This window comes from Eucyclogobius newberryi, unplaced genomic scaffold (genome assembly GCF_026437365.1).
Source record: "Eucyclogobius newberryi isolate DKJ021-1_F unplaced genomic scaffold, fEucNew1.0.hap1 SCAF_12, whole genome shotgun sequence".
Taxonomy (NCBI): domain Eukaryota; kingdom Metazoa; phylum Chordata; class Actinopteri; order Gobiiformes; family Gobiidae; genus Eucyclogobius; species Eucyclogobius newberryi.
The window spans coordinates 37,861,474-37,885,911 of record NW_027315746.1 but is presented as its reverse complement, the minus strand read 5'-3'; the positions used below and the strand labels follow the sequence as shown (position 1 = coordinate 37,885,911).

Here is a 24,438-nt window from a genome sequence, read left to right as displayed (position 1 = left end):
CAGACTGTGGATACAAACAAGAACCAGACTGTGGATACACACAAGAACCAAACTTTGGATAGACACAAGAACCAGACTGTGGATACACACAAGAACCAGACTGTGGATACAAACAACAACCAGACTGTGGATACACACACAAGAACCAGAATTTGGATGCACACAAGAACCAGACTGTGGATACACACAAGAGCCAGACTGTGGATACACACACAAGAACCAGACTGTGGATACACACACAAGAACCAAACTGTGGATACACACAAGAACCAAACTATGGATACACAAACAAGAACCAGACTGTAGATACACACAAGAACCAGACCGTGGATACACACAAGAACCAGACTGTGGATATACACAAGAACCAGACTGTAGATACACACAAGAACCAGACCGTGGATACACACAAGAACCAAACTGTAGATACACACAAGAATCAGACTGTGGATACACAAAAGAACCAGACTGTAGATGCACACAAGAACCAGACCGTGGATACACACAAGAACCAGACTGTGGATATACACAAGAACCAGACAGTGGATACACACGGGAACCAAACTGTGGATACACACAAGAACCAGACTGTAGATACACACAAGAACCAGACTGTGGATACACACAAGAACCAGACTGTGGATACACACAAGAACCAGACTGTGGATACACACAAGAACCAGACTGTGGATAAACAAAAGAACCAGACTGTGGATACACACAAGAACCAGACGGTGGATACACACAAGAACCAGACTGTGGATACACACACACACACACACACACACAAGAACCAGACTTTAGATACACAAGAACCAGACTGTGGATATACACACAAGAACCAAACTGTGGATACACAAGAACCAGACTGCGGATACACACAAGAACCAAACTGTGGATACACACATAAGAACCAGACTGTGGATACACACAAGAACCAGACTTTGGATAGACACAAGAACCAGACTGTGGATACACACAAGAACCAGACTGTGGATACAAACAAGAACCAGACTGTGGATACACACAAGAACCAAACTTTGGATAGACACAAGAACCAGACTGTGGATACAAACAACAACCAGACTGTGGATACACACACAAGAACCAGAATTTGGATGCACACAAGAACCAGACTGTGGATACACACACAAGAACCAGACTGTGGATACACACACAAGAACCAAACTGTGGATACACACAAGAACCAAACTGTGGATATACAAACAAGAACCAGACTGTAGATACACACAAGAACCAGACTGTGGATACACACAAGAACCAGACTGTGGATACACACAAGAACCAGACTGTTGGATACACACAAGAACTTGACTGTGGATACACACACAAGAACCAGACTTTGGATACACACAAGAACCAGACAGTGGATACACACAAGAACCAGACTGTGGATATACACAAGAACCAGACAGTGGATACACACGGGAACCAAACTGTGGATACACACAAGAACCAGACTGTAGATACACACAAGAACCAGACTGTGGATACACACAAGAACCAGACTGTGGATACACACAAGAACCAGACTGTGGATACACACAAGAACCAGACTGTGGATAAACAAAAGAACCAGACTGTGGATACACACAAGAACCAGACGGTGGATACACACAAGAACCAGACTGTGGATACACACACACACACACACACACACAAGAACCAGACTTTAGATACACAAGAACCAGACTGTGGATATACACACAAGAACCAAACTGTGGATACACAAGAACCAGACTGCGGATACACACAAGAACCAAACTGTGGATACACACATAAGAACCAGACTGTGGATACACACAAGAACCAGACTTTGGATAGACACAAGAACCAGACTGTGGATACACACAAGAACCAGACTGTGGATACAAACAAGAACCAGACTGTGGATACACACAAGAACCAAACTTTGGATAGACACAAGAACCAGACTGTGGATACAAACAACAACCAGACTGTGGATACACACACAAGAACCAGAATTTGGATGCACACAAGAACCAGACTGTGGATACACACACAAGAACCAGACTGTGGATACACACACAAGAACCAAACTGTGGATACACACAAGAACCAAACTGTGGATATACAAACAAGAACCAGACTGTAGATACACACAAGAACCAGACTGTGGATACACACAAGAACCAGACTGTGGATACACACAAGAACCAGACTGTTGGATACACACAAGAACTTGACTGTGGATACACACACAAGAACCAGACTTTGGATACACACAAGAACCAGACAGTGGATACACACAAGAACCAGACTGTGGATACACACACACACACACACACACACACAAGAACCAGACTTTAGATACACAAGAACCAGACTGTGGATATACGCACAAGAACAAAACTGTGAATACACACAGGAACCAGACTGTGGATACACACACAATAACCAGACTGCGGATATACACAAGAACCAAACTGTGGATACACACAAGAACCAAACTGTGGATACACACAAGAACCAGACTGTGGATACACACAAGAACCAGACTGTTGATACACACACAAGAACTAGACTGTGGATACACACACAACAACCAGACTGTGGATACACACACAAGAACCAGAATTTGGATGCACACAAGAACCAGACTCTGGATACACACAAGAACCAGACTGTGGATACACACACAAGAACCAGACTGTGGATACACACACAAGAACCAAACTGTGGATACACACAAGAACCAAACTATGGATACACAAACAAGAACCAGACTGTAGATACACACAAGAACCAGACCGTGGATACACACAAGAACCAGACTGTTTATATACACAAGAACCAGACTGTAGATACACACAAGAACCAGACCGTGGATACACACAAGAACCAAACTGTAGATACACACAAGAATCAGACTGTGGATACACAAAAGAACCAGACTGTAGATGCACACAAGAACCAGACCGTGGATACACACAAGAACCAGACTGTGGATATACACAAGAACCAGACAGTGGATACACACGGGAACCAAACTGTGGATACACACAAGAACCAGACTGCGGATAAACACAAGAACCAAACTGTGGATACACACAAGAACCAGACTTTGGATAGACACAAGAACCAGACTGTGGATACACACAAGAACCAGACTGTGGATACAAACAAGAACCAGACTGTGGATACACACAAGAACCAAACTTTGGATAGACACAAGAACCAGACTGTGGATACACACAAGAACCAGACTGTGGATACAAACAACAACCAGACTGTGGATACACACACAAGAACCAGAATTTGGATGCACACAAGAACCAGACTGTGGATACACACAAGAGCCAGACTGTGGATACACACACAAGAACCAGACTGTGGATACACACACAAGAACCAAACTGTGGATACACACAAGAACCAAACTATGGATACACAAACAAGAACCAGACTGTAGATACACACAAGAACCAGACCGTGGATACACACAAGAACCAGACTGTGGATATACACAAGAACCAGACTGTAGATACACACAAGAACCAGACCGTGGATACACACAAGAACCAAACTGTAGATACACACAAGAATCAGACTGTGGATACACAAAAGAACCAGACTGTAGATGCACACAAGAACCAGACCGTGGATACACACAAGAACCAGACTGTGGATATACACAAGAACCAGACAGTGGATACACACGGGAACCAAACTGTGGATACACACAAGAACCAGACTGTAGATACACACAAGAACCAGACTGTGGATACACACAAGAACCAGACTGTGGATACACACAAGAACCAGACTGTGGATACACAAAAGAACCAGACTGTTGATACACACACAAGAACCAGACTGTGGATACACACACAAGAACCAGACTTTGGATACACACAAGAACCAGACGGTGGATACACACAAGAACCAGACTGTGGATACACACACACACACACACACACACAAGAACCAGACTTTAGATACACAAGAACCAGACTATGGATATACACACAAGAACCAAACTGTGGATACACAAGAACCAGACTGCGGATACACACAAGAACCAAACTGTGGATACACACATAAGAACCAGACTGTGGATACACACAAGAACCAGACTTTGGATAGACACAAGAACCAGACTGTGGATACACACAAGAACCAGACTGTGGATACAAACAAGAACCAGACTGTGGATACACACAAGAACCAAACTTTGGATAGACACAAGAACCAGACTGTGGATACAAACAACAACCAGACTGTGGATACACACACAAGAACCAGAATTTGGATGCACACAAGAACCAGACTGTGGATACACACACAAGAACCAGACTGTGGATACACACACAAGAACCAAACTGTGGATACACACAAGAACCAAACTGTGGATATACAAACAAGAACCAGACTGTAGATACACACAAGAACCAGACTGTGGATACACACAAGAACCAGACTGTGGATACACACAAGAACCAGACTGTTGGATACACACAAGAACTTGACTGTGGATACACACACAAGAACCAGACTTTGGATACACACAAGAACCAGACAGTGGATACACACAAGAACCAGACTGTGGATACACACACACAAACACACACACACACACACACACAAGAACCAGACTTTAGATACACAAGAACCAGACTGTGGATACACGCACAAGAACAAAACTGTGGATACACACAGGAACCAGACTGTGGATACACACACAATAACCAGACTGCGGATATACACAAGAACCAAACTGTGGATACACACAAGAACCAAACTGTGGATACACACAAGAACCAGACTGTGGATACACACAAGAACCAGACTGTTGATACACACACAAAAACTAGACTGTGGATACACACACAACAACCAGACTGTGGATACACACACAAGAACCAGAATTTGGATGCACACAAGAACCAGACTCTGGATACACACAAGAACCAGACTGTGGATACACACACAAGAACCAGACTGTGGATACACACACAAGAACCAAACTGTGGATACACACAAGAACCAAACTATGGATACACAAACAAGAACCAGACTGTAGATACACACAAGAACCAGACCGTGGATACACACAAGAACCAGACTGTGGATATACACAAGAACCAGACTGTAGATACACACAAGAACCAGACCGTGGATACACACAAGAACCAAACTGTAGATACACACAAGAATCAGACTGTGGATACACAAAAGAACCAGACTGTAGATGCACACAAGAACCAGACCGTGGATACACACAAGAACCAGACTGTGGATATACACAAGAACCAGACAGTGGATACACACGGGAACCAAACTGTGGATACACACAAGAACCAGACTGTAGATACACACAAGAACCAGACTGTGGATACACACAAGAACCAGACTGTGGATACACACAAGAACCAGACTGTGGATACACACAAGAACCAGACTGTGGATAAACAAAAGAACCAGACTGTGGATACACACAAGAACCAGACTGTGGATAAACAAAAGAACCAGACTGTGGATACACACAAGAACCAGACTGTGGATACACACAAGAACCAGACTGTGGATACACACAAGAACCAGACTGTGGATACACAAAAGAACCAGACTGTTGATACACACACAAGAACCAGACTGTGGATACACACACAAGAACCAGACTTTGGATACACACAAGAACCAGACGGTGGATACACACAAGAACCAGACTGTGGATACACACACACACACACACACACAAAAGAACCAGACTTTAGATACACAAGAACCAGACTGTGGATATACACACAAGAACCAAACTGTGGATACACAAGAACCAGACTGCGGATACACACAAGAACCAAACTGTGGATACACACATAAGAACCAGACTGTGGATACACACAAGAACCAGACTTTGGATAGACACAAGAACCAGACTGTGGATACACACAAGAACCAGACTGTGGATACAAACAAGAACCAGACTGTGGATACACACAAGAACCAAACTTTGGATAGACACAAGAACCAGACTGTGGATACAAACAACAACCAGACTGTGGATACACACACAAGAACCAGAATTTGGATGCACACAAGAACCAGACTGTGGATACACACACAAGAACCAGACTGTGGATACACACACAAGAACCAAACTGTGGATACACACAAGAACCAAACTGTGGATATACAAACAAGAACCAGACTGTAGATACACACAAGAACCAGACTGTGGATACACACAAGAACCAGACTGTGGATACACACAAGAACCAGACTGTTGGATACACACAAGAACTTGACTGTGGATACACACACAAGAACCAGACTTTGGATACACACAAGAACCAGACAGTGGATACACACAAGAACCAGACTGTGGATACACACACACAAACACACACACACACACACAAGAACCAGACTTTAGATACACAAGAACCAGACTGTGGATACACGCACAAGAACAAAACTGTGGATACACACAGGAACCAGACTGTGGATACACACACAATAACCAGACTGCGGATATACACAAGAACCAAACTGTGGATACACACAAGAACCAAACTGTGGATACACACAAGAACCAGACTGTGGATACACACAAGAACCAGACTGTTGATACACACACAAAAACTAGACTGTGGATACACACACAACAACCAGACTGTGGATACACACACAAGAACCAGAATTTGGATGCACACAAGAACCAGACTCTGGATACACACAAGAACCAGACTGTGGATACACACACAAGAACCAGACTGTGGATACACACACAAGAACCAAACTGTGGATACACACAAGAACCAAACTATGGATACACAAACAAGAACCAGACTGTAGATACACACAAGAACCAGACCGTGGATACACACAAGAACCAGACTGTGGATATACACAAGAACCAGACTGTAGATACACACAAGAACCAGACCGTGGATACACACAAGAACCAAACTGTAGATACACACAAGAATCAGACTGTGGATACACAAAAGAACCAGACTGTAGATGCACACAAGAACCAGACCGTGGATACACACAAGAACCAGACTGTGGATATACACAAGAACCAGACAGTGGATACACACGGGAACCAAACTGTGGATACACACAAGAACCAGACTGTAGATACACACAAGAACCAGACTGTGGATACACACAAGAACCAGACTGTGGATACACACAAGAACCAGACTGTGGATACACACAAGAACCAGACTGTGGATAAACAAAAGAACCAGACTGTGGATACACACAAGAACCAGACTGTGGATAAACAAAAGAACCAGACTGTGGATACACACAAGAACCAGACTGTGGATACACACAAGAACCAGACTGTGGATACACACAAGAACCAGACTGTGGATACACAAAAGAACCAGACTGTTGATACACACACAAGAACCAGACTGTGGATACACACACAAGAACCAGACTTTGGATACACACAAGAACCAGACGGTGGATACACACAAGAACCAGACTGTGGATACACACACACACACACACACACACAAGAACCAGACTTTAGATACACAAGAACCACACTGTGGATATACACACAAGAACCAAACTGTGGATACACAAGAACCAGACTGCGGATACACACAAGAACCAAACTGTGGATACACACATAAGAACCAGACTGTGGATACACACAAGAACCAGACTTTGGATAGACACAAGAACCAGACTGTGGATACACACAAGAACCAGACTGTGGATACAAACAAGAACCAGACTGTGGATACACACAAGAACCAAACTTTGGATAGACACAAGAACCAGACTGTGGATACAAACAACAACCAGACTGTGGATACACACACAAGAACCAGAATTTGGATGCACACAAGAACCAGACTGTGGATACACACACAAGAACCAGACTGTGGATACACACACAAGAACCAAACTGTGGATACACACAAGAACCAAACTGTGGATATACAAACAAGAACCAGACTGTAGATACACACAAGAACCAGACTGTGGATACACACAAGAACCAGACTGTGGATACACACAAGAACCAGACTGTTGGATACACACAAGAACTTGACTGTGGATACACACACAAGAACCAGACTTTGGATACACACAAGAACCAGACAGTGGATACACACAAGAACCAGACTCTGGATACACACACACACACACACACACACACACACACAAGAACCAGACTTTAGATACACAAGAACCAGACTGTGGATACACGCACAAGAACAAAACTGTGGATACACACAGGAACCAGACTGTGGATACACACACAATAACCAGACTGCGGATATACACAAGAACCAAACTGTGGATACACACAAGAACCAAACTGTGGATACACACAAGAACCAGACTGTGGATACACACAAGAACCAGACTGTTGATACACACACAAGAACTAGACTGTGGATACACACACAACAACCAGACTGTGGATACACACACAAGAACCAGAATTTGGATGCACACAAGAACCAGACTCTGGATACACACAAGAACCAGACTGTGGATACACACACAAGAACCAGACTGTGGATACACACACAAGAACCAAACTGTGGATACACACAAGAACCAAACTATGGATACACAAACAAGAACCAGACTGTAGATAGACACAAGAACCAGACCGTGGATACACACAAGAACCAGACTGTGGATATACACAAGAACCAGACTGTAGATACACACAAGAACCAGACCGTGGATACACACAAGAACCAAACTGTAGATACACACAAGAATCAGACTGTGGATACACAAAAGAACCAGACTGTAGATGCACACAAGAACCAGACCGTGGATACACACAAGAACCAGACTGTGGATATACACAAGAACCAGACAGTGGATACACACGGGAACCAAACTGTGGATACACACAAGAACCAGACTGTAGATACACACAAGAACCAGACTGTGGATACACACAAGAACCAGACTGTGGATACACACAAGAACCAGACTGTGGATACACACAAGAACCAGACTGTGGATAAACAAAAGAACCAGACTGTGGATACACACAAGAACCAGACTGTGGATACACACAAGAACCAGACTGTGGATACACACAAGAACCAGACTGTGGATACACAAAAGAACCAGACTGTTGATACACACACAAGAACCAGACTGTGGATACACACACAAGAACCAGTCTTTGGATACACACAAGAACCAGACTGTGGATACACACAAGAACCAGACTGTGGATACACACACACACACACACACAAGAACCAGACTTTAGATACACAAGAACCAGACTGTGGATATACACACAAGAACCAAACTGTGGATACACACAAGAACCAGACTGCGGATACACACAAGAACCAAACTGTGGATACACACATAAGAACCAGACTGTGGATACACACAAGAACCAGACTTTGGATAGACACAAGAACCAGACTGTGGATACACACAAGAACCAGACTGTGGATACAAACAAGAACCAGACTGTGGATACACACAAGAACCAAACTTTGGATAGACACAAGAACCAGACTGTGGATACAAACAACAACCAGACTGTGGATACACACACAAGAACCAGACTTTGGATGCACACAAGAACCAGACTGTGGATACACACAAGAACCAGACTGTGGATACACACACAAGAACCAGACTGTGGATACACACACAAGAACCAAACTGTGGATACACACAAGAACCAAACTGTGGATATACAAACAAGAACCAGACTGTAGATACACACAAGAACCAGACTGTGGATACACACAAGAACCAGACTGTGGATACACACAAGAACCAGACTGTTGGATACACACAAGAACCAGACTGTGGATACACACACAAGAACCAGACTTTGGATACACACAAGAACCAGACAGTGGATACACACAAGAACCAGACTGTGGATACACACACACACAGACACACAAGAACCAGACTTTAGATACACAAGAACCAGACTGTGGATACACACAGGAACCAGACTGTGGATACACACACAATAACCAGACTGCGGATATACACAAGAACCAAACTGTGGATACACACAAGAACCAAACTGTGGATACACACAAGAACCAGACTGTGGATACAAACAAGAACCAGACTGTTGATACACACACAAGAACTAGACTGTGGATACACACACAAGAACCAGACTTTGGATACACACAAGAACCAGACAGTGGATACTCACAAGAACCAGACTGTGGATACACGCACAAGAACCAAACTGTGGATACACACACAAGAACCAGACACACACACACACACACACACACACAAGAACCAGCCTGTGGATACACACACACACACACACAAACACACACACACACACACACAGAAGAACCAGACTGTGGATACACACAAGAACCAGACTGCGGATACACACAAGAACCAAACTGTGGATACACACAAGAACCAGACTGTGGATACACACACAAGAACCAGACGGTGGATACACACAAGAACCACACTGTGGATACACACACGAGAACCAAACTGTGGATACACACAAGAACCAAACTGTGGATACACACAAGAACCAGACTGTGGACACACACAAGAACCAAACTGTGGATACATACAAGAACCAGACTGCGGATACACATGTAGGATATGCAGATGTCCTACCCCTGTTGCCATGGTGACAGGAATGCGGGCTAGGTGTTATCTACTGCCCGTGTGGAGTTTTACACCCCTCAGAAGGAAGAGGATGTAATAGTGACAACAGAGACGCTTTGAACTTTGAAAATAACTTTTCATCAAATGACTCCTTTTGGATTACAGAGAGTAACGATCTCTCCAAGACAAACGCTCAAACGCTGAAAGACTTTGCGGTTTTAGTGGTTTTTAACGGACAATCATCAGATTGCAAAAATGTGTCCACCAGATGACTTTACATGTACATATTGTGATATCGTGTTTAACATGTCACTCTAACTGTTTCATAACTTGTTTTGTGGACAATTTTACCTTTTTGTGTAACTCTTGTGGCCTAAAGCCAGATCTCGTCTCCTTATCAGCTCTGACCCCAGCGTGCGTGCTGATTGGCTGAAGCCACGGCGCCAAAACCCCCGCGGGGAAAGACAAAAGGAAAGAGCAGGAGTTACAGACCAGTACCATCCGAGCTCCAGAGCGAGTTCAATCCGAGTTTCTTTCGAAGCTCAACCCTCCATCCAGGGTCCCACCAGCAAGGTCCATGAGGCCTTGGGAGCAGGCCTCGGGCCTAGTTAGCGTGAGCGATGCTACGCTACGGGACAAAGACTTTTCCAAGAGAAGCTAATGTTCCCTCCCGGAACTAAGAAACCTGTGCCCGTTTTTAAAAACGTGATTGATGCTGCATCACGCAAAATCAAGCAAGGACCTTTTGCAACTTTTTCAAGTCCACAGCCTTTTAGATCAGCCACATCGGTGGAGCAGCACGATGGCCTTTTCATTCAGGAACGCCTCAGAGCCAAGGAGAACGCAGATCGCAGAACCTGACCCAGTCCTTCTTTGGCCAGACAACGTCAGAGCCGAGCACCAGAGCAGGCCCTTGGACCCCACGCAGGCCCTTGGACCCCACGCAGGCCCTTGGACCCCACGCAGGCCCTTGGACCCCACGCAGGCCCTTGGACCCCAAGCAGGCCCTTGGACCCCAAGCAGGCCCGTCTCCTCAGGATCACAGCTTCTGGTTCCATTCGTATGAATGCACCTCACAGGCTGAATTTCATCTGAGAGTTAACTCTAACACACACATAGATAGATCTAGAACCATCATGTCTAGTGTTTTCCATCTGTTATCGACTCATTTGCATATTCCTGATTCATATTTATCTGTTTAATTATTTGGTCATTAAATCTTCACAACCCACATTTGGTTAAGTGTTCCTTCATTTCCAGAAAAGGGGTCAATGTCACGGTTACGTTCTCAAACCTTTAGATCAACGAGCAAATTAATTTCTAATTAATTAATTAATTAATCTAGATATCTGATTTTAGAGTTGTTAAATTGCTGATTATCCGGCTGGTGCCCCATTCTTCTCTTAAAAATATGATTCAAACTTACCCACACTTGGGCAGTGTGTCATGTTTGAATTCTTGAGCAATTCTTTAATCAATATCAAACCTGAATGTCCGCCCCCTTCACAAGTGGGTGGACATTCATAACCTTACAGTACTTGTACTAGTACTTGTACTAGTATGTTACCCTTCACACACAAGAACCAAACTGTGGATACACACAAGGACCAGACTGTGGATACACACAAGGACCAGACTGTGGATACACACAAGAACCAGACTGTGGATACACACACAAGAACCAAACTGTGGATACACACAAGAACCAAACTGTGGATACACACAAGAACCAGACTGTGGATACACACAAGAACCAAACTGTGGATACATATAAGAACCAGACGGTGGATACACACAAGAACTAGACTGTGGATACACACAAGAACCAGACTTTGGATAGACACAAGAACCAGACTGTGGATACACACAAGAACCAGACTGTGGATACACACACAAGAACCAGACTGTGGATACACACAAGAACCAGACTGTGGATACACACAAGAACCAGACTGTGGATACACACAAGAACCAAACTGTGGATACATATAAGAACCAGACGGTGGATACACACAAGAACTAGACTGTGGATACACACAAGAACCAGACTTTGGATAGACACAAGAACCAGACTGTGGATACACACAAGAACCAGACTGTGGATACACACACAAGAACCAGACTGTGGATACACACAAGAACCAGACTGTGGATACACACACAAGAACCAAACTGTGGATACACACAAGAACCAAACTGTGGATACACACAAGAACCAGACTGTGGATACACACACACACACACACACACACACACACAAGAACCAGACTTTAGATACACAAGAACCAGACTGTGGATACACACAGGAACCAGACTGTGGATACACACACAAGAACCAAACTGTGGATACACACAAGAACCAGACTTTGGATACACACAAGAACCAGACGGTGGATACATACAAGAACCAGACTGTGGATACACACACAATAACCAGACTGTGGATACACACAAGAACCAGACTTTGGATACACACAACAACCAGACTGTGGATACACACAAGAACCAGACTGTGGATACACAAACAAGAACCAGACTGTGGATACACACAAGAACCAGACTGCGGATACACACAAGAACCAAACTGTGGATACACACAAGAACCAGACTGTGGATACACACAAGAACCAGACGGTGGATACACACAAGAACCAGACTGTGGATACACACACAAGAACCAGACTTTGGATACACACAAGAACCAGACAGTGGATACACACAAGAACCAGACTGTGGATACACACACACACACAAGAACCAGACTTTAGATACACAAGAACCAGACTGTGGATACACGCACAAGAACCAAACTGTGGATACACACAGGAACCAGACTGTGGATACACACACAAGAACCAAACTGTGGATACACAAAAGAACCAGACTTTGGATACACACAAGAACCAGACGGTGGATACATACAAGAACCAGAATTTGGATGCACACAAGAACCAAACTGTGGATACACACAAGAACCTGTCTGTGGATACACACACAAGAACCAGACTCTGGATATACACAAGAACCAAACTGTGGATACACACAATAACCAAACTGTGGATCCACACACAAGAACCAGACTGTGGATACACACAAGAACCAGACTGTGGATACACACACAAGAACCAGACTGTTGATACACACACAAGAACCAGATTTTGGATACACACAAGAACCAGACAGTGGATACACACAAGAACCAGACAGTGGATACACACAAGAACCAGACTTTGGATACACACACACACACACAAGAACCAGACTTTAGATACACAAGAACCAGACTGTGGATACACGCACAAGAACCAAACTGTGGATACACACAGGAACCAGACTGTGGATACACACACAAGAACCAAACTGTGGATACACAAAAGAACCAGACTTTGGATACACACAAGAACCAGACGGTGGATACATACAAGAACCAGAATTTGGATGCACACAAGAACCAGACTGTGGATACACACAAGAACCAGACTGTGGATACACACAAGAACCAAACTGTGGATACACAAACAAGAACCAAACCGTGGATACACACAAGAACCAAACTGTGGATACACACAAGAACCTGTCTGTGGATACACACACAAGAACCAGACTCTGGATACACACAAGAACCAAACTGTGGATACACACAAGAACCAAACTGTGGATCCACACACAAGAACCAGACTGTGGATACACACAAGAACCAGACTGTGGATACACACACAAGAACCAGACTGTTGATACACACACAAGAACCAGACTGTTGATACACACACAAGAACCAGATTTTGGATACACACAAGAACCAGACAGTGGATACACACAAGAACCAGACAGTGGATACACACAAGAACCAGACTTTGGATACACACACACACACACAAGAACCAGACTTTAGATACACAAGAACCAGACTGTGGATACACGCACAAGAACCAAACTGTGGATACACACAAGAACCAGACTGTGGATACACACACAAGAACCAGAATTTAGATGCACACAAGAACCAGACTGTGGATACACACAAGAACCAGACTGTGGATACACACACAAGAACCAGACTGTGGATACACACACAAGAACCAAACTGTGGATACACACAAGAACCAAACTGTGGATACACACAAGAACCAGACTGTGGATACACACAAGAACCAGACTGTGGATACACAAACAAGAACCAGACTGTGGATACACACACAAGAACCAAACTGTGGATACACACACAAGAACCAAACTGTGGATACACAAACAAGAACCAAACCGTGGATACACACAAGAACCAAACTGTGGATACACACAAGAACCTGTCTGTGGATACACGCACAAGAACCAGACTCTGGATACACACAAGAACCAAACTGTGGATACACACAAGAACCAAACTGTGGATACACACACAAGAACCAGACTGTGGATACACACAAGAACCAGACTGTGGATACACACAAGAACCATACTGTGTATACACACACAAGAACCAGACTTTGGACACACACACACACACACACACATTGTGGATACATTTCACAGAATGATGATTGCATGCTTTTTTTTTGAATATTTTATGTGTATTTCACTTCCTGATGCATATATATATATATATATATATATATATATATATATATATATATATATATATATATATACATTTATTGTTAAGATGAGTGAGATTATGATGTGGAAAGTCTGCAGCGCCTTATTCACTTCTGTCCAACACTTTTAAGCAGCAGGACTGTCCCACATCACATGATCATGGTCTTTCTCCTGCTGCCACAGTTTCTCCAACAGCTTTATTTCCTCGTGAATAATGAGCACTTTGGTGTTTTGTAAAAACAGGAGACATTCTTCCAACAGAAGGTCCTCCACTGAGATGCACAGATATGTTTTCATTCTTTGTCAGTCCAAACAAAATGACCCTTTCTTTCCTTTGTAATAGTAGAATGGCTGTCAACATTCTTAATACATTGATATAAATGAGATATTGTTACCATTGAAAGTTCTGATTTATAAGCTTTAACAAACATCTCAGTCAGAGGGTTATAATCGTCATTGCTTAGTTTAATGTCTTGGTTATAATAACTCCTTATTTGTAAAAATCTATAAAAGTCCTGTTTCTCCAAGTCAATGGATTCTTTCAACTCCTCAAATCTTTTCATGTGATCCTCCTTTACAATCTGGTAAGAAACATTTAGACCTTTTGTACTCCAGACCTTGAGTCTCAGGTCAGTTCTATTTGGTACAAAACCTTTGGTCATAAACCGACCAGTTTATGATTGTATTTTACTTTGTTTAGTTTGATCAGCTCCTTCCATGTTGTAAGCACAGATTTGACCCAGGGATTCTTAACTTCCTCCGTCAGACTCAAGCGTCTGTCATCTGCAGTAAGAACTGTACAGGAACCCCTGGCACCACATGACTCTCAGTATAAGACCTGTACAGGAACCTCCGGCACCACATGACTCTCAGTATAAGACCTGTACAGGAACCCCCGGCACCACACGACTCTCAGTATAAGACCTGTACAGGAACCCCCGGCACCACACGACTCTCAGTATAAGACCTGTACAGGAACCCCCGGCACCACATGACTCTCAGTATAAGACCTGTACAGGAACCCCCGGCACCACATGACTCTCAGTATAAGACCTGTACAGGAACCTCAGGCACCACATGACTCTCAGTATGAGACCATTGAGCACAACATTCTGGATCACAACAGCAACGCTCTCATTTCACCTGAAATTAAGTCATTTTTCATGTAATAGAAACCCTGCCTCCTTTTTCTATTGATAGTTGTAGAGTTTTGATGCAGATTTGAGGTTTCTTGCCTTGACTTACAAATCCCTTTTCCTTGTTTTAATCCACTCATCAAACAGGTATTTGAGGCTGGAAATTGGGAGAGTCTGGACTTCTGGTATGATGTCAGAGTAAGACGCACTTTTGCTCCGCCGCTGCCGAAGGATTTCTTCGAAAGCAGTTTTATCCACAAACAATGAGTAAGAGATGAGCAAATGTGGAGGACACAAGCCTCCACAAAGACACAAACATTACCAACGATCAAGGACTGGACTGAGAGAGGGACAGACATCAGACAAATGGAGAAAATCACATTCAGACTTAATTTGGAAATGGACAAATTGGACCGACTTTTATTTATTTATTTTGATCTTAAATATGCCGTGATTTTGTATTTATGTTTAGTTGAAATCCACTTGTGTTTTTCTTTGCATTTCTACTCTCTGGTCCTTTTGTGTTTTGTTAAATTTGTGTTCTGTATTATCTTTTTGTTTATCAAATTGAAGAAAAAAAAAAGGAAATTGGGAGTCTGGAACAGAAAGAGAAATCTGAGCATTTTTATAGTTTCAGTCCTTTGACTTAGACTTAAAAGAGTCAAAGAGTCAATTGGAGAGAAAAGAGGGGCATCATTTTGTCTTTGTGGAGATCCACACGAGTCTCTCTAAAGTGTTTGCCAGAACCAGAGAATTTCAGTTTTTTTTCTGTCCAGCCATTAGGCCAATATTCTTTATCTTGGCTATTTATCACACAGAGGCTAACACAGGAGCTAGTTGCAATATTTATCTCAAACCAAATTGTTTTTGCGTTTGAGTTTTTCTTTTGCACCAGGGGGCGATGTCACCTTCTATTTAGATATTGTGGACCTGATTGTAAACCACTCTGAGGGAACCCTGATCTGTGGAGGAGATTGGAATCTTCACATTCAGCTACATTAGACGTGTGGAGCTCAAGAGGCTCTGGAGGAACAATACATTTTCCGGATTATAAATCGCACCTTTTTACATAGTTTTGGCTGGGGTGCGACTTATACTCCAGAGCGAATTAAATGCGATTATATTCATGTATACCTCTGTAGGGTATTCATACTCGTTTCCTCTTCACACATTTGTACCGAGATGTAAAGTATATTCTCTGGGACTCGTCATTACATTGTGGACAACATGTGCAGGTAGTTCATGTTCATATTTATATTTAAAAGTGGCTCCATCTGAAGCTTGTTCAGTAAAACATTAATAATACTCTTATTCTCTGAAGGGGAGAACACGATTCATTAACCGACAATTATAATCCTATAAAGATGAATACAAAGGCTCTATAAACCATGATGATGTTGTGTGGTTTAATAAACAAAGATATAAAAGTAATGAATTACACTTTTGGTTACACAGGCTGTGCCTGGGCTCAACTTAGTTTGAAGAAATGCTGATACTCAGAATAAAGTTTAGATTGATTCTAGTAGAATAACCCAAGGGATCCTGACTTTAATGCCACTCTGCAAATATCAGCCACTTTCAGGTCTCACGTGTCCAAGGCTCAGATTCAATTCAATTTATTTTTGTAACGCCCAAAATCACAACAACGGTTGCCTCTGAGGGCGACAGGCCTTGCTCCAGATGTGTCCTTGGAGCTGTCCGTGGTGCTGATGCTTGAGCAGGTTTAGCAGGTTTAGCATTCAAAGAGTTTGATGAGTCCAAGGTCTGTTGACTTGTGCATTATTTGATAAAGATGTTCGCTCACGTTCTCTGCTGGAGTTTTTGGAGACAATGGACCCTCCCTGGCGGGGGAGGGGCCCCACGGGGTCCACCCCGGTGTGTCGTCCTGGCAGATGTTCAGCCGAAGGGAAGCGCGAGAGCAGGGCTCGGTCTGCTGTTTTATCTGACCTCGGAGGAGTGGCCTAGAGTGGGAGTGACTTAACTCTTGGTCAATTATTCTCAGTTTGGACAAATCTAACATAAACCAGCAAAATGACACGTAACTATAACAACATACACAACATTATCAATGAACACACATCATTAGCAGGTCATGAGAAAGTACATCAAGTACGACATGAACATTTCAAACACAGTTCTTGTGGCAACTAAACTAAACATGATTTAGTTACAAGTTTAAATGTGAAATATTGTCATTAAGAAACTTAATCCTGGGGAATGTCTCTTCCTTCCCTTATCAGAGGTCGTTGATTAAAAGGGGGAGGGGCTCTGGTGAGGACAGTGTCCTCGTCCATGGGGGTTGGGTGACATTCCTTTAGTCACTACTGTCTTTCAGAGGTCTTTTTGGGACATATGGGTCCGCTACAGCTCTAAGCGACCCAGAAGAAGAACCGGCACTTCCTCTTCCTCCGGAGTTTGTGGAGTTGTTTAGAAGTGACACAGAGGAAGAAGAATTCAATGGATTTAGTGATTTGGGGTAAAACTGATGCTTTGGTAAACTTGTTAGCATGTTCTTTATGCTATATTTATCTGAATAACATTTATCAGGTCTCTGCACTGCCCCCTGTGGCTCAAAGAATAGACTTTAAAGCAGCTCTGCTTGTGTACAAGTCTCTCCATGGCCTAGCACCAAAGTACATCTCTGACTGAGGACTTCAGGGACCGGCCTCCTGCTGGTGCCAGAGTCAGGACTAAACATGGAGCGGCCTCCTGCTGGTGCCAGAGTCAGGACTAAACATGGACCGGCCTCCTGCTGGTGCCAGAGTCAGGACTAAACATGGAGCGGCCTCCTGCTGGTGCCAGAGTCAGGACTAAACATGGACCGGCCTCCTGCTGGTGCCAGAGTCAGGACTAAACATGGACCGGCCTCCTGCTGGTGCCAGAGTCAGGACTAAACATGGAGCGGCCTCCTGCTGGTGCCAGAGTCAGGACTAAACATGGGGAATCTGTGTTTCAGTTTTATGCAGCTAAAATCTGGAACATTCTTCCTGAAGATGTGAGACAGGTTCTACTCTGACAATGTTCAGATGTGCATATGACGGAAAGCATTTATACGCACTCATTTCTTTGTGATTTTAATGATTTTTTCCTGTTGTGTGTATGAAATGTGGGCTGTGGGTTGTATTGGGGGGTTACCTGCAGGTTCCTCTGGGCTGTGGGTTGTATTGGCGGGTTACCTGCAGGTTCCTCTGGGCTGTGGGTTGTATTGGGGGGTTACCTGCAGGTTCCTCTGGGCTGTGGGTTGTATTGGCGGGTTACCTGCAGGTTCCTCTGGGCTGTGGGTTGTATTGGCGGGTTACCTGCAGGTTCCTCTGGGCTGGTCCGTGGATGGTCAGAGCCGACAGCAGGTGGCAGTTGTCGGGCAGCTCACTCACACAGTTGCTCCTCAGGGTGGTCAAGTACCGGCAAAAGGGACACACAGCTTTTTTGGGAAAAGCATCATCCACATCCAGGATCTAAACAGGAGTGTTGTCAGAGTTTCAGGATTATCGTTAGGGCTGAGCAATTATAAAGCTGGGATAACTAACTTTTTTATTTTTTTCTAAATTTGGGAATTTTGTGTTTTCCCTCACAGAGTACAATGTGAAAGCAGCAATTTGTGATAAAGTTAAACAAATTATTAAGTATTTTATTTCTTGTCACTTCACTTTGCTGTCCAAAAAGGTGTTCTGAACTTGCCTCAAAATGAATGTATACAAAGTATTTGTGAGAGATGGACGAGTTTGATACAAATATAATTCTTTACTAAGGCCAATAGAGACAAGTGCAATATTTACTGCACTTTTAGGACATTTTCAAGTGCATAGGTGTTGTGCAACTGCGGGTTTGAATCATGCATAATGCCTTTTCTGTTGTTGATTGTGTAGCTCTTGGTCAGAGGACGGACGGTTGTATAATGTGTGAACTTGTGTTTACTGCTTATCATTGTGCACTTGAAAATGTTTGGTGTCATACATTTCTCCCTCTGAACAGTTTTAGTGGGATTAGTTCAGTTTATTTATTTAAAGACCGTCCCATGCAGGTCTCTGGCTCATGGCCCATTTACGGACTGTCTCATTGCAGTAATATGATCTTCAACGGCCCAGACCGGGCCATAGCACTCAAATACTGCCGGTCATTTTGTATTTTTCCAGATGTCCCAGTAAACACTCTGTTGTTGGTCAGTCTCTGTCATGTTCAGCGAGAAAAGAAAGAAGTTCCATGTAGTTGTTTGTGGACTGAGTGCTATCATCGTGCCCCCTAAATGAAAGTTCCTGTTTTCCCAGGAACATGACACAGTCAATCAGTTTTTTCAGTATCTCCCTATTTTTCATCACCTTTTCAGGCGCTCTCTTTCCCTGCGCACCTGCTCGTTGAGCTGTGAATCCACTCGGGTGTCGCCAACATTTTTTAAAAGCACCGTAGCGTGCAAGTGCCCCAACGTGCTTTGGTGTCTCATTGCTGCCTTGGTTAAGCAACTTAAGTTAGCAAATCCAGTGTAGCTCCACGCGCCAAATCGATCCTTTGCGAACAAAATAATAATAATAACAAGGCTGAGCAAAATAATATGTCTGTTTGCCGTAACCCGACCGACCCGCTATAATACTAGCCGACTGAAAAAAAAATATCAGCATTTTGTTGAAAAAACGTCAAAATCTTTTATTTATCAATTATTTCGCCGATTCACCGACCGGTCTTTCCTAAACCACTGTGTCAAATATGTTTGTCACGCTTGTAAACCTGTCTTTCATCTCAAATGACCGATAATGCACTGCGCATGCGCGTCTGCATTTTCAGTCCTCCACATGCGTCTATTCCTAAACAGACCGCGCACAGGAGTTGTCATTTTGCCTTTTACAAGTTGGCTTGCTCTTGTCGGCGCCACTGACATGTCCATTGTAATGTCACCCTCTGTCAGGGTGTGAAATTGGACTTACGCAAATGCATTCTGGGATTGAAACACGCCCAGTAGCATCATCACAACAAACATGGCGGCGCCCGTGTCCCCCGCATGTTCCCCCCGCCTTTGCTACCAAAATAAAGCAAAGCGGCGTACAATAGGTCGTTTGAAATATCTTAAAATCGTGAGATTTAGTCTCCCGATCGGGTTGAGAGAGACGTTTTCCGTCATTGACTGTTGAAGCTTGACCCCTGGTGGTCACTCCGACTCAAAAAATGACAACATTTTGATCTTTTTTTTACATAGTAGAAAAAAGCTTCAGTTGTAGTCATCTGGACTCAGTTAGAAAAAATAGACGTTTCGACTCTCATCCAAGAGTCATTGTCAATAAAAGAATTTAGGTCGAGAACTCCGATATTTATCCTATTCTGTGGTAAGTCCGGCCCATTGGGCGGAGCTTTCCTGAAGTAGAAAGAGTTGTTTGTTTCAACAGAAACTCCCCCCTTGTATCTACTGAGCCTATTCAGAATTTTAATGGGCTATTAGAATCCTCTTTGTCTTTGTGAGACCCTGGCTCAACCACCCTGAGTACCTGATTAGCATCTAAATACCTGGTCCTGGTCCTCTACCTCTCCAGGGGTTCAGTATACCATTATAGATACCAGGAAGATTGAATCTTAGCCCTCCATTTCTGTTTAAAGAAGGTCTTTCTTTTTTAACAAAAATAGCTTCCTTAACTCCTCTTTCAAACCATGTTTTCTCCCTGCTGAGTCCAGATGACTACAACTGAAGCTTTTTCTACTATGGAACACGCCTGGATGAATGAGGGATTACACCGACATCTTTTTTTTACCTTCAAAGTAAAAAAAAAAAGAATTTGCCTACCGTCCGACCCAGATGAAAAATGTTGACTCGGGTTACAGCAAACAGACAATTTATTTGGGGTAGCCTAATAATAATACATTTTATTTATAACGCACTTAACATTCGAATGGACCCTCAAAGTGCTAACAGTGGCTAAAAACAACAAGCAATTTACAGTTTAAACAAGTTAAAACAATAAAGCACACACAGATAAAACATGAGAATTTTAAAAGGCTATTTTAAATAAAAATGTCTTTAGGCCTTTTTTGAAAGCCTCCACACTTTGTGGGGCCCTCAGGGTCTCTGGAAGGGCGTTCCAGAGCCGTGGGGCGACACCCTGGAAGGCCCTGTCTCCCATGGTGGAGAGCTTGGCTCTGGGCTGGTGCAGGCGGTGGGTGGACATGGTGGAGCGGAGGGTTCTTGGGGCGATGTGTGGTGTGAGGAGCTCACTGAGGTAGGCAGGAGCAGTTCCATGTGTGCACTGGTGGGTGAAGAGACAGAGTTTGTATTCGATTCTTTGTTGAATGGGCAGCCAATGAAGGGATCTGAGGACTGGAGGGATGTGGTCATATTTGCGTCTCCTCGTCAGGATCCGGGCAGCACAGTTCTGGATGTGCTGCAGCTTTTGTAGGCTTTTACCAGGGATCCCGACGAGGAGGACATTGCAGTAGTCCAATCTGGAGGAGACAAAGGCATTGACTAACTTCTCGGCGTCGGGTTGGGAGAGGGAGGGGTAGAGTTTTGCAATGTTTTTAAGGTGGAGGAAAGAGACCTTGCAGAGGTGACGGATGTGGGAGTCGAAAGTGAGATGTGAATCAAATCTGACACCAAGGTTTGTAACGGATGGGGACAGAGAGATATTATGAGCAAAGATCAGGATACGGTTGAGGGTTGCAAGGGACTGGGTTTGGTGGGGGGTCCAATAAGAATCGCTTCCGTTTTATTGCTGTTTAGTTGAAGGAAGTTGTCAGTCATACATGCCTTTATCTCCTCCAGGCAGGAGTAAAGTGCAGATGGCAGAACTGTGGGGGAAGTGGAGTCCATTTTTATGTACAGCTGAGTGTCATCTGCATAACAGTGGAATGAAACCTTGTGTTTATTGATGATCTGACCAAGTGGGAGCATATAGATAGTGAAAAGGGTCGGTCCGAGGACCAACCCTTGAGGCGCCCTGGAGCTGACTGTATGTGATAATGATTTGAACTGTCCTAGGGTCACAAACTCTGTCCTGCCTGTGAGATATGACTGGAACCAGTTGAATGTGGTCCCAGAAAGTCCAACTATTGACCGAAGGCGATGGAGTAGGATGGTGTGGTCCACGGTGTCGAAGTCCATGATAAAAGGCATTCCCAGCAGAACAGTTTGCAGCGGCCCAGAGGTATCTCTCATAATGACTTGACTGGAAGTGGCGGACAAACCCTTTCCCCGCCTGTGACAAGTTAGCTAGCTCGGGGCTCGGCCGACCACGTCTCACGAGAGCTAGCTTCTCTTGGAAGGTCCGTCTTGAGAATGGCCTTACAAGTATATCTGCCACTAAATCCACATGTTCCTCTCCTTCGGCCGTTGCCAGCGTTCACAAGTGAGTATCCAATCACAGGACACGTACATGTCACGTTCAACGTGAGCCAAGCTGGAAGGCCGTAATATCGCCTACTCGTGATCTGATTGGCTAAGACAACTGTCTATAACTGCAATAGCCAATCAGATCACGGTCTATATCCGTCTGTTCACAGACACACGTGGTGTTCACAGGTGGTGTTCACAGGTGGTGTTCACAGGTGGTGTTCACAGGTGGTGTTCACAGGTGGTGTTCACAGGTGGTGTTCACAGGTGGTGTTCACAGGTGGTGTTCACAGGTGGTGCACTGATGCCCTCATTGTTGATTCTGAAGGCTTCGGACAGATTTAATACAACTTTGCAACACTTGCTAGCTGAATTCTGATTGGATAAAAACTCTAACCTAAAAATACAACAGTATAGGGCATGAATATATGAATAATAATTTATATATATATTGGGAAAATACATTAAAAATGAAATTAACTTTCATCATAAATATGATGATGATTTCTGGTTACGTTTTTAACAAAAATAGCTTAGAGGAGTCAAGGAAGCTATTTTTGTTAAAAAAGAAAGACCTTCTTTAAACATAAATGGAGGGCTAAGATTCAATCTTCCTGGTATCTATAATGGTATACTGAACCCCTGGAAAGGTAGAGGACCAGGACCAGGACATTTAAATGCTAATCAGGTACTCAGGGTGGTTGAGCCAGGGTCTCACAAAGACAAAGAGGATTCTAACAGCCCATTAAGATTCTGAATAGGCTCGGTAGATACAAGGGGGGAGTTTCT

General features: G+C 43.6%; 1 long non-coding RNA gene across 1 annotated transcript in view; it reads right to left on the bottom strand.

The window, feature by feature from the left end:
* The window catches only part of LOC140355802 (uncharacterized), a 302,561-nt gene that overhangs the window by 266,671 nt on the left and 11,452 nt on the right, over window positions 1–24,438 (bottom strand). Inside the window, exon 2 of the long non-coding RNA XR_011926030.1 lies at window positions 19,643–19,798. This is a non-coding gene — a long non-coding RNA (uncharacterized lncRNA). The remainder of the gene's footprint in view (window positions 1–19,642; window positions 19,799–24,438) is intronic.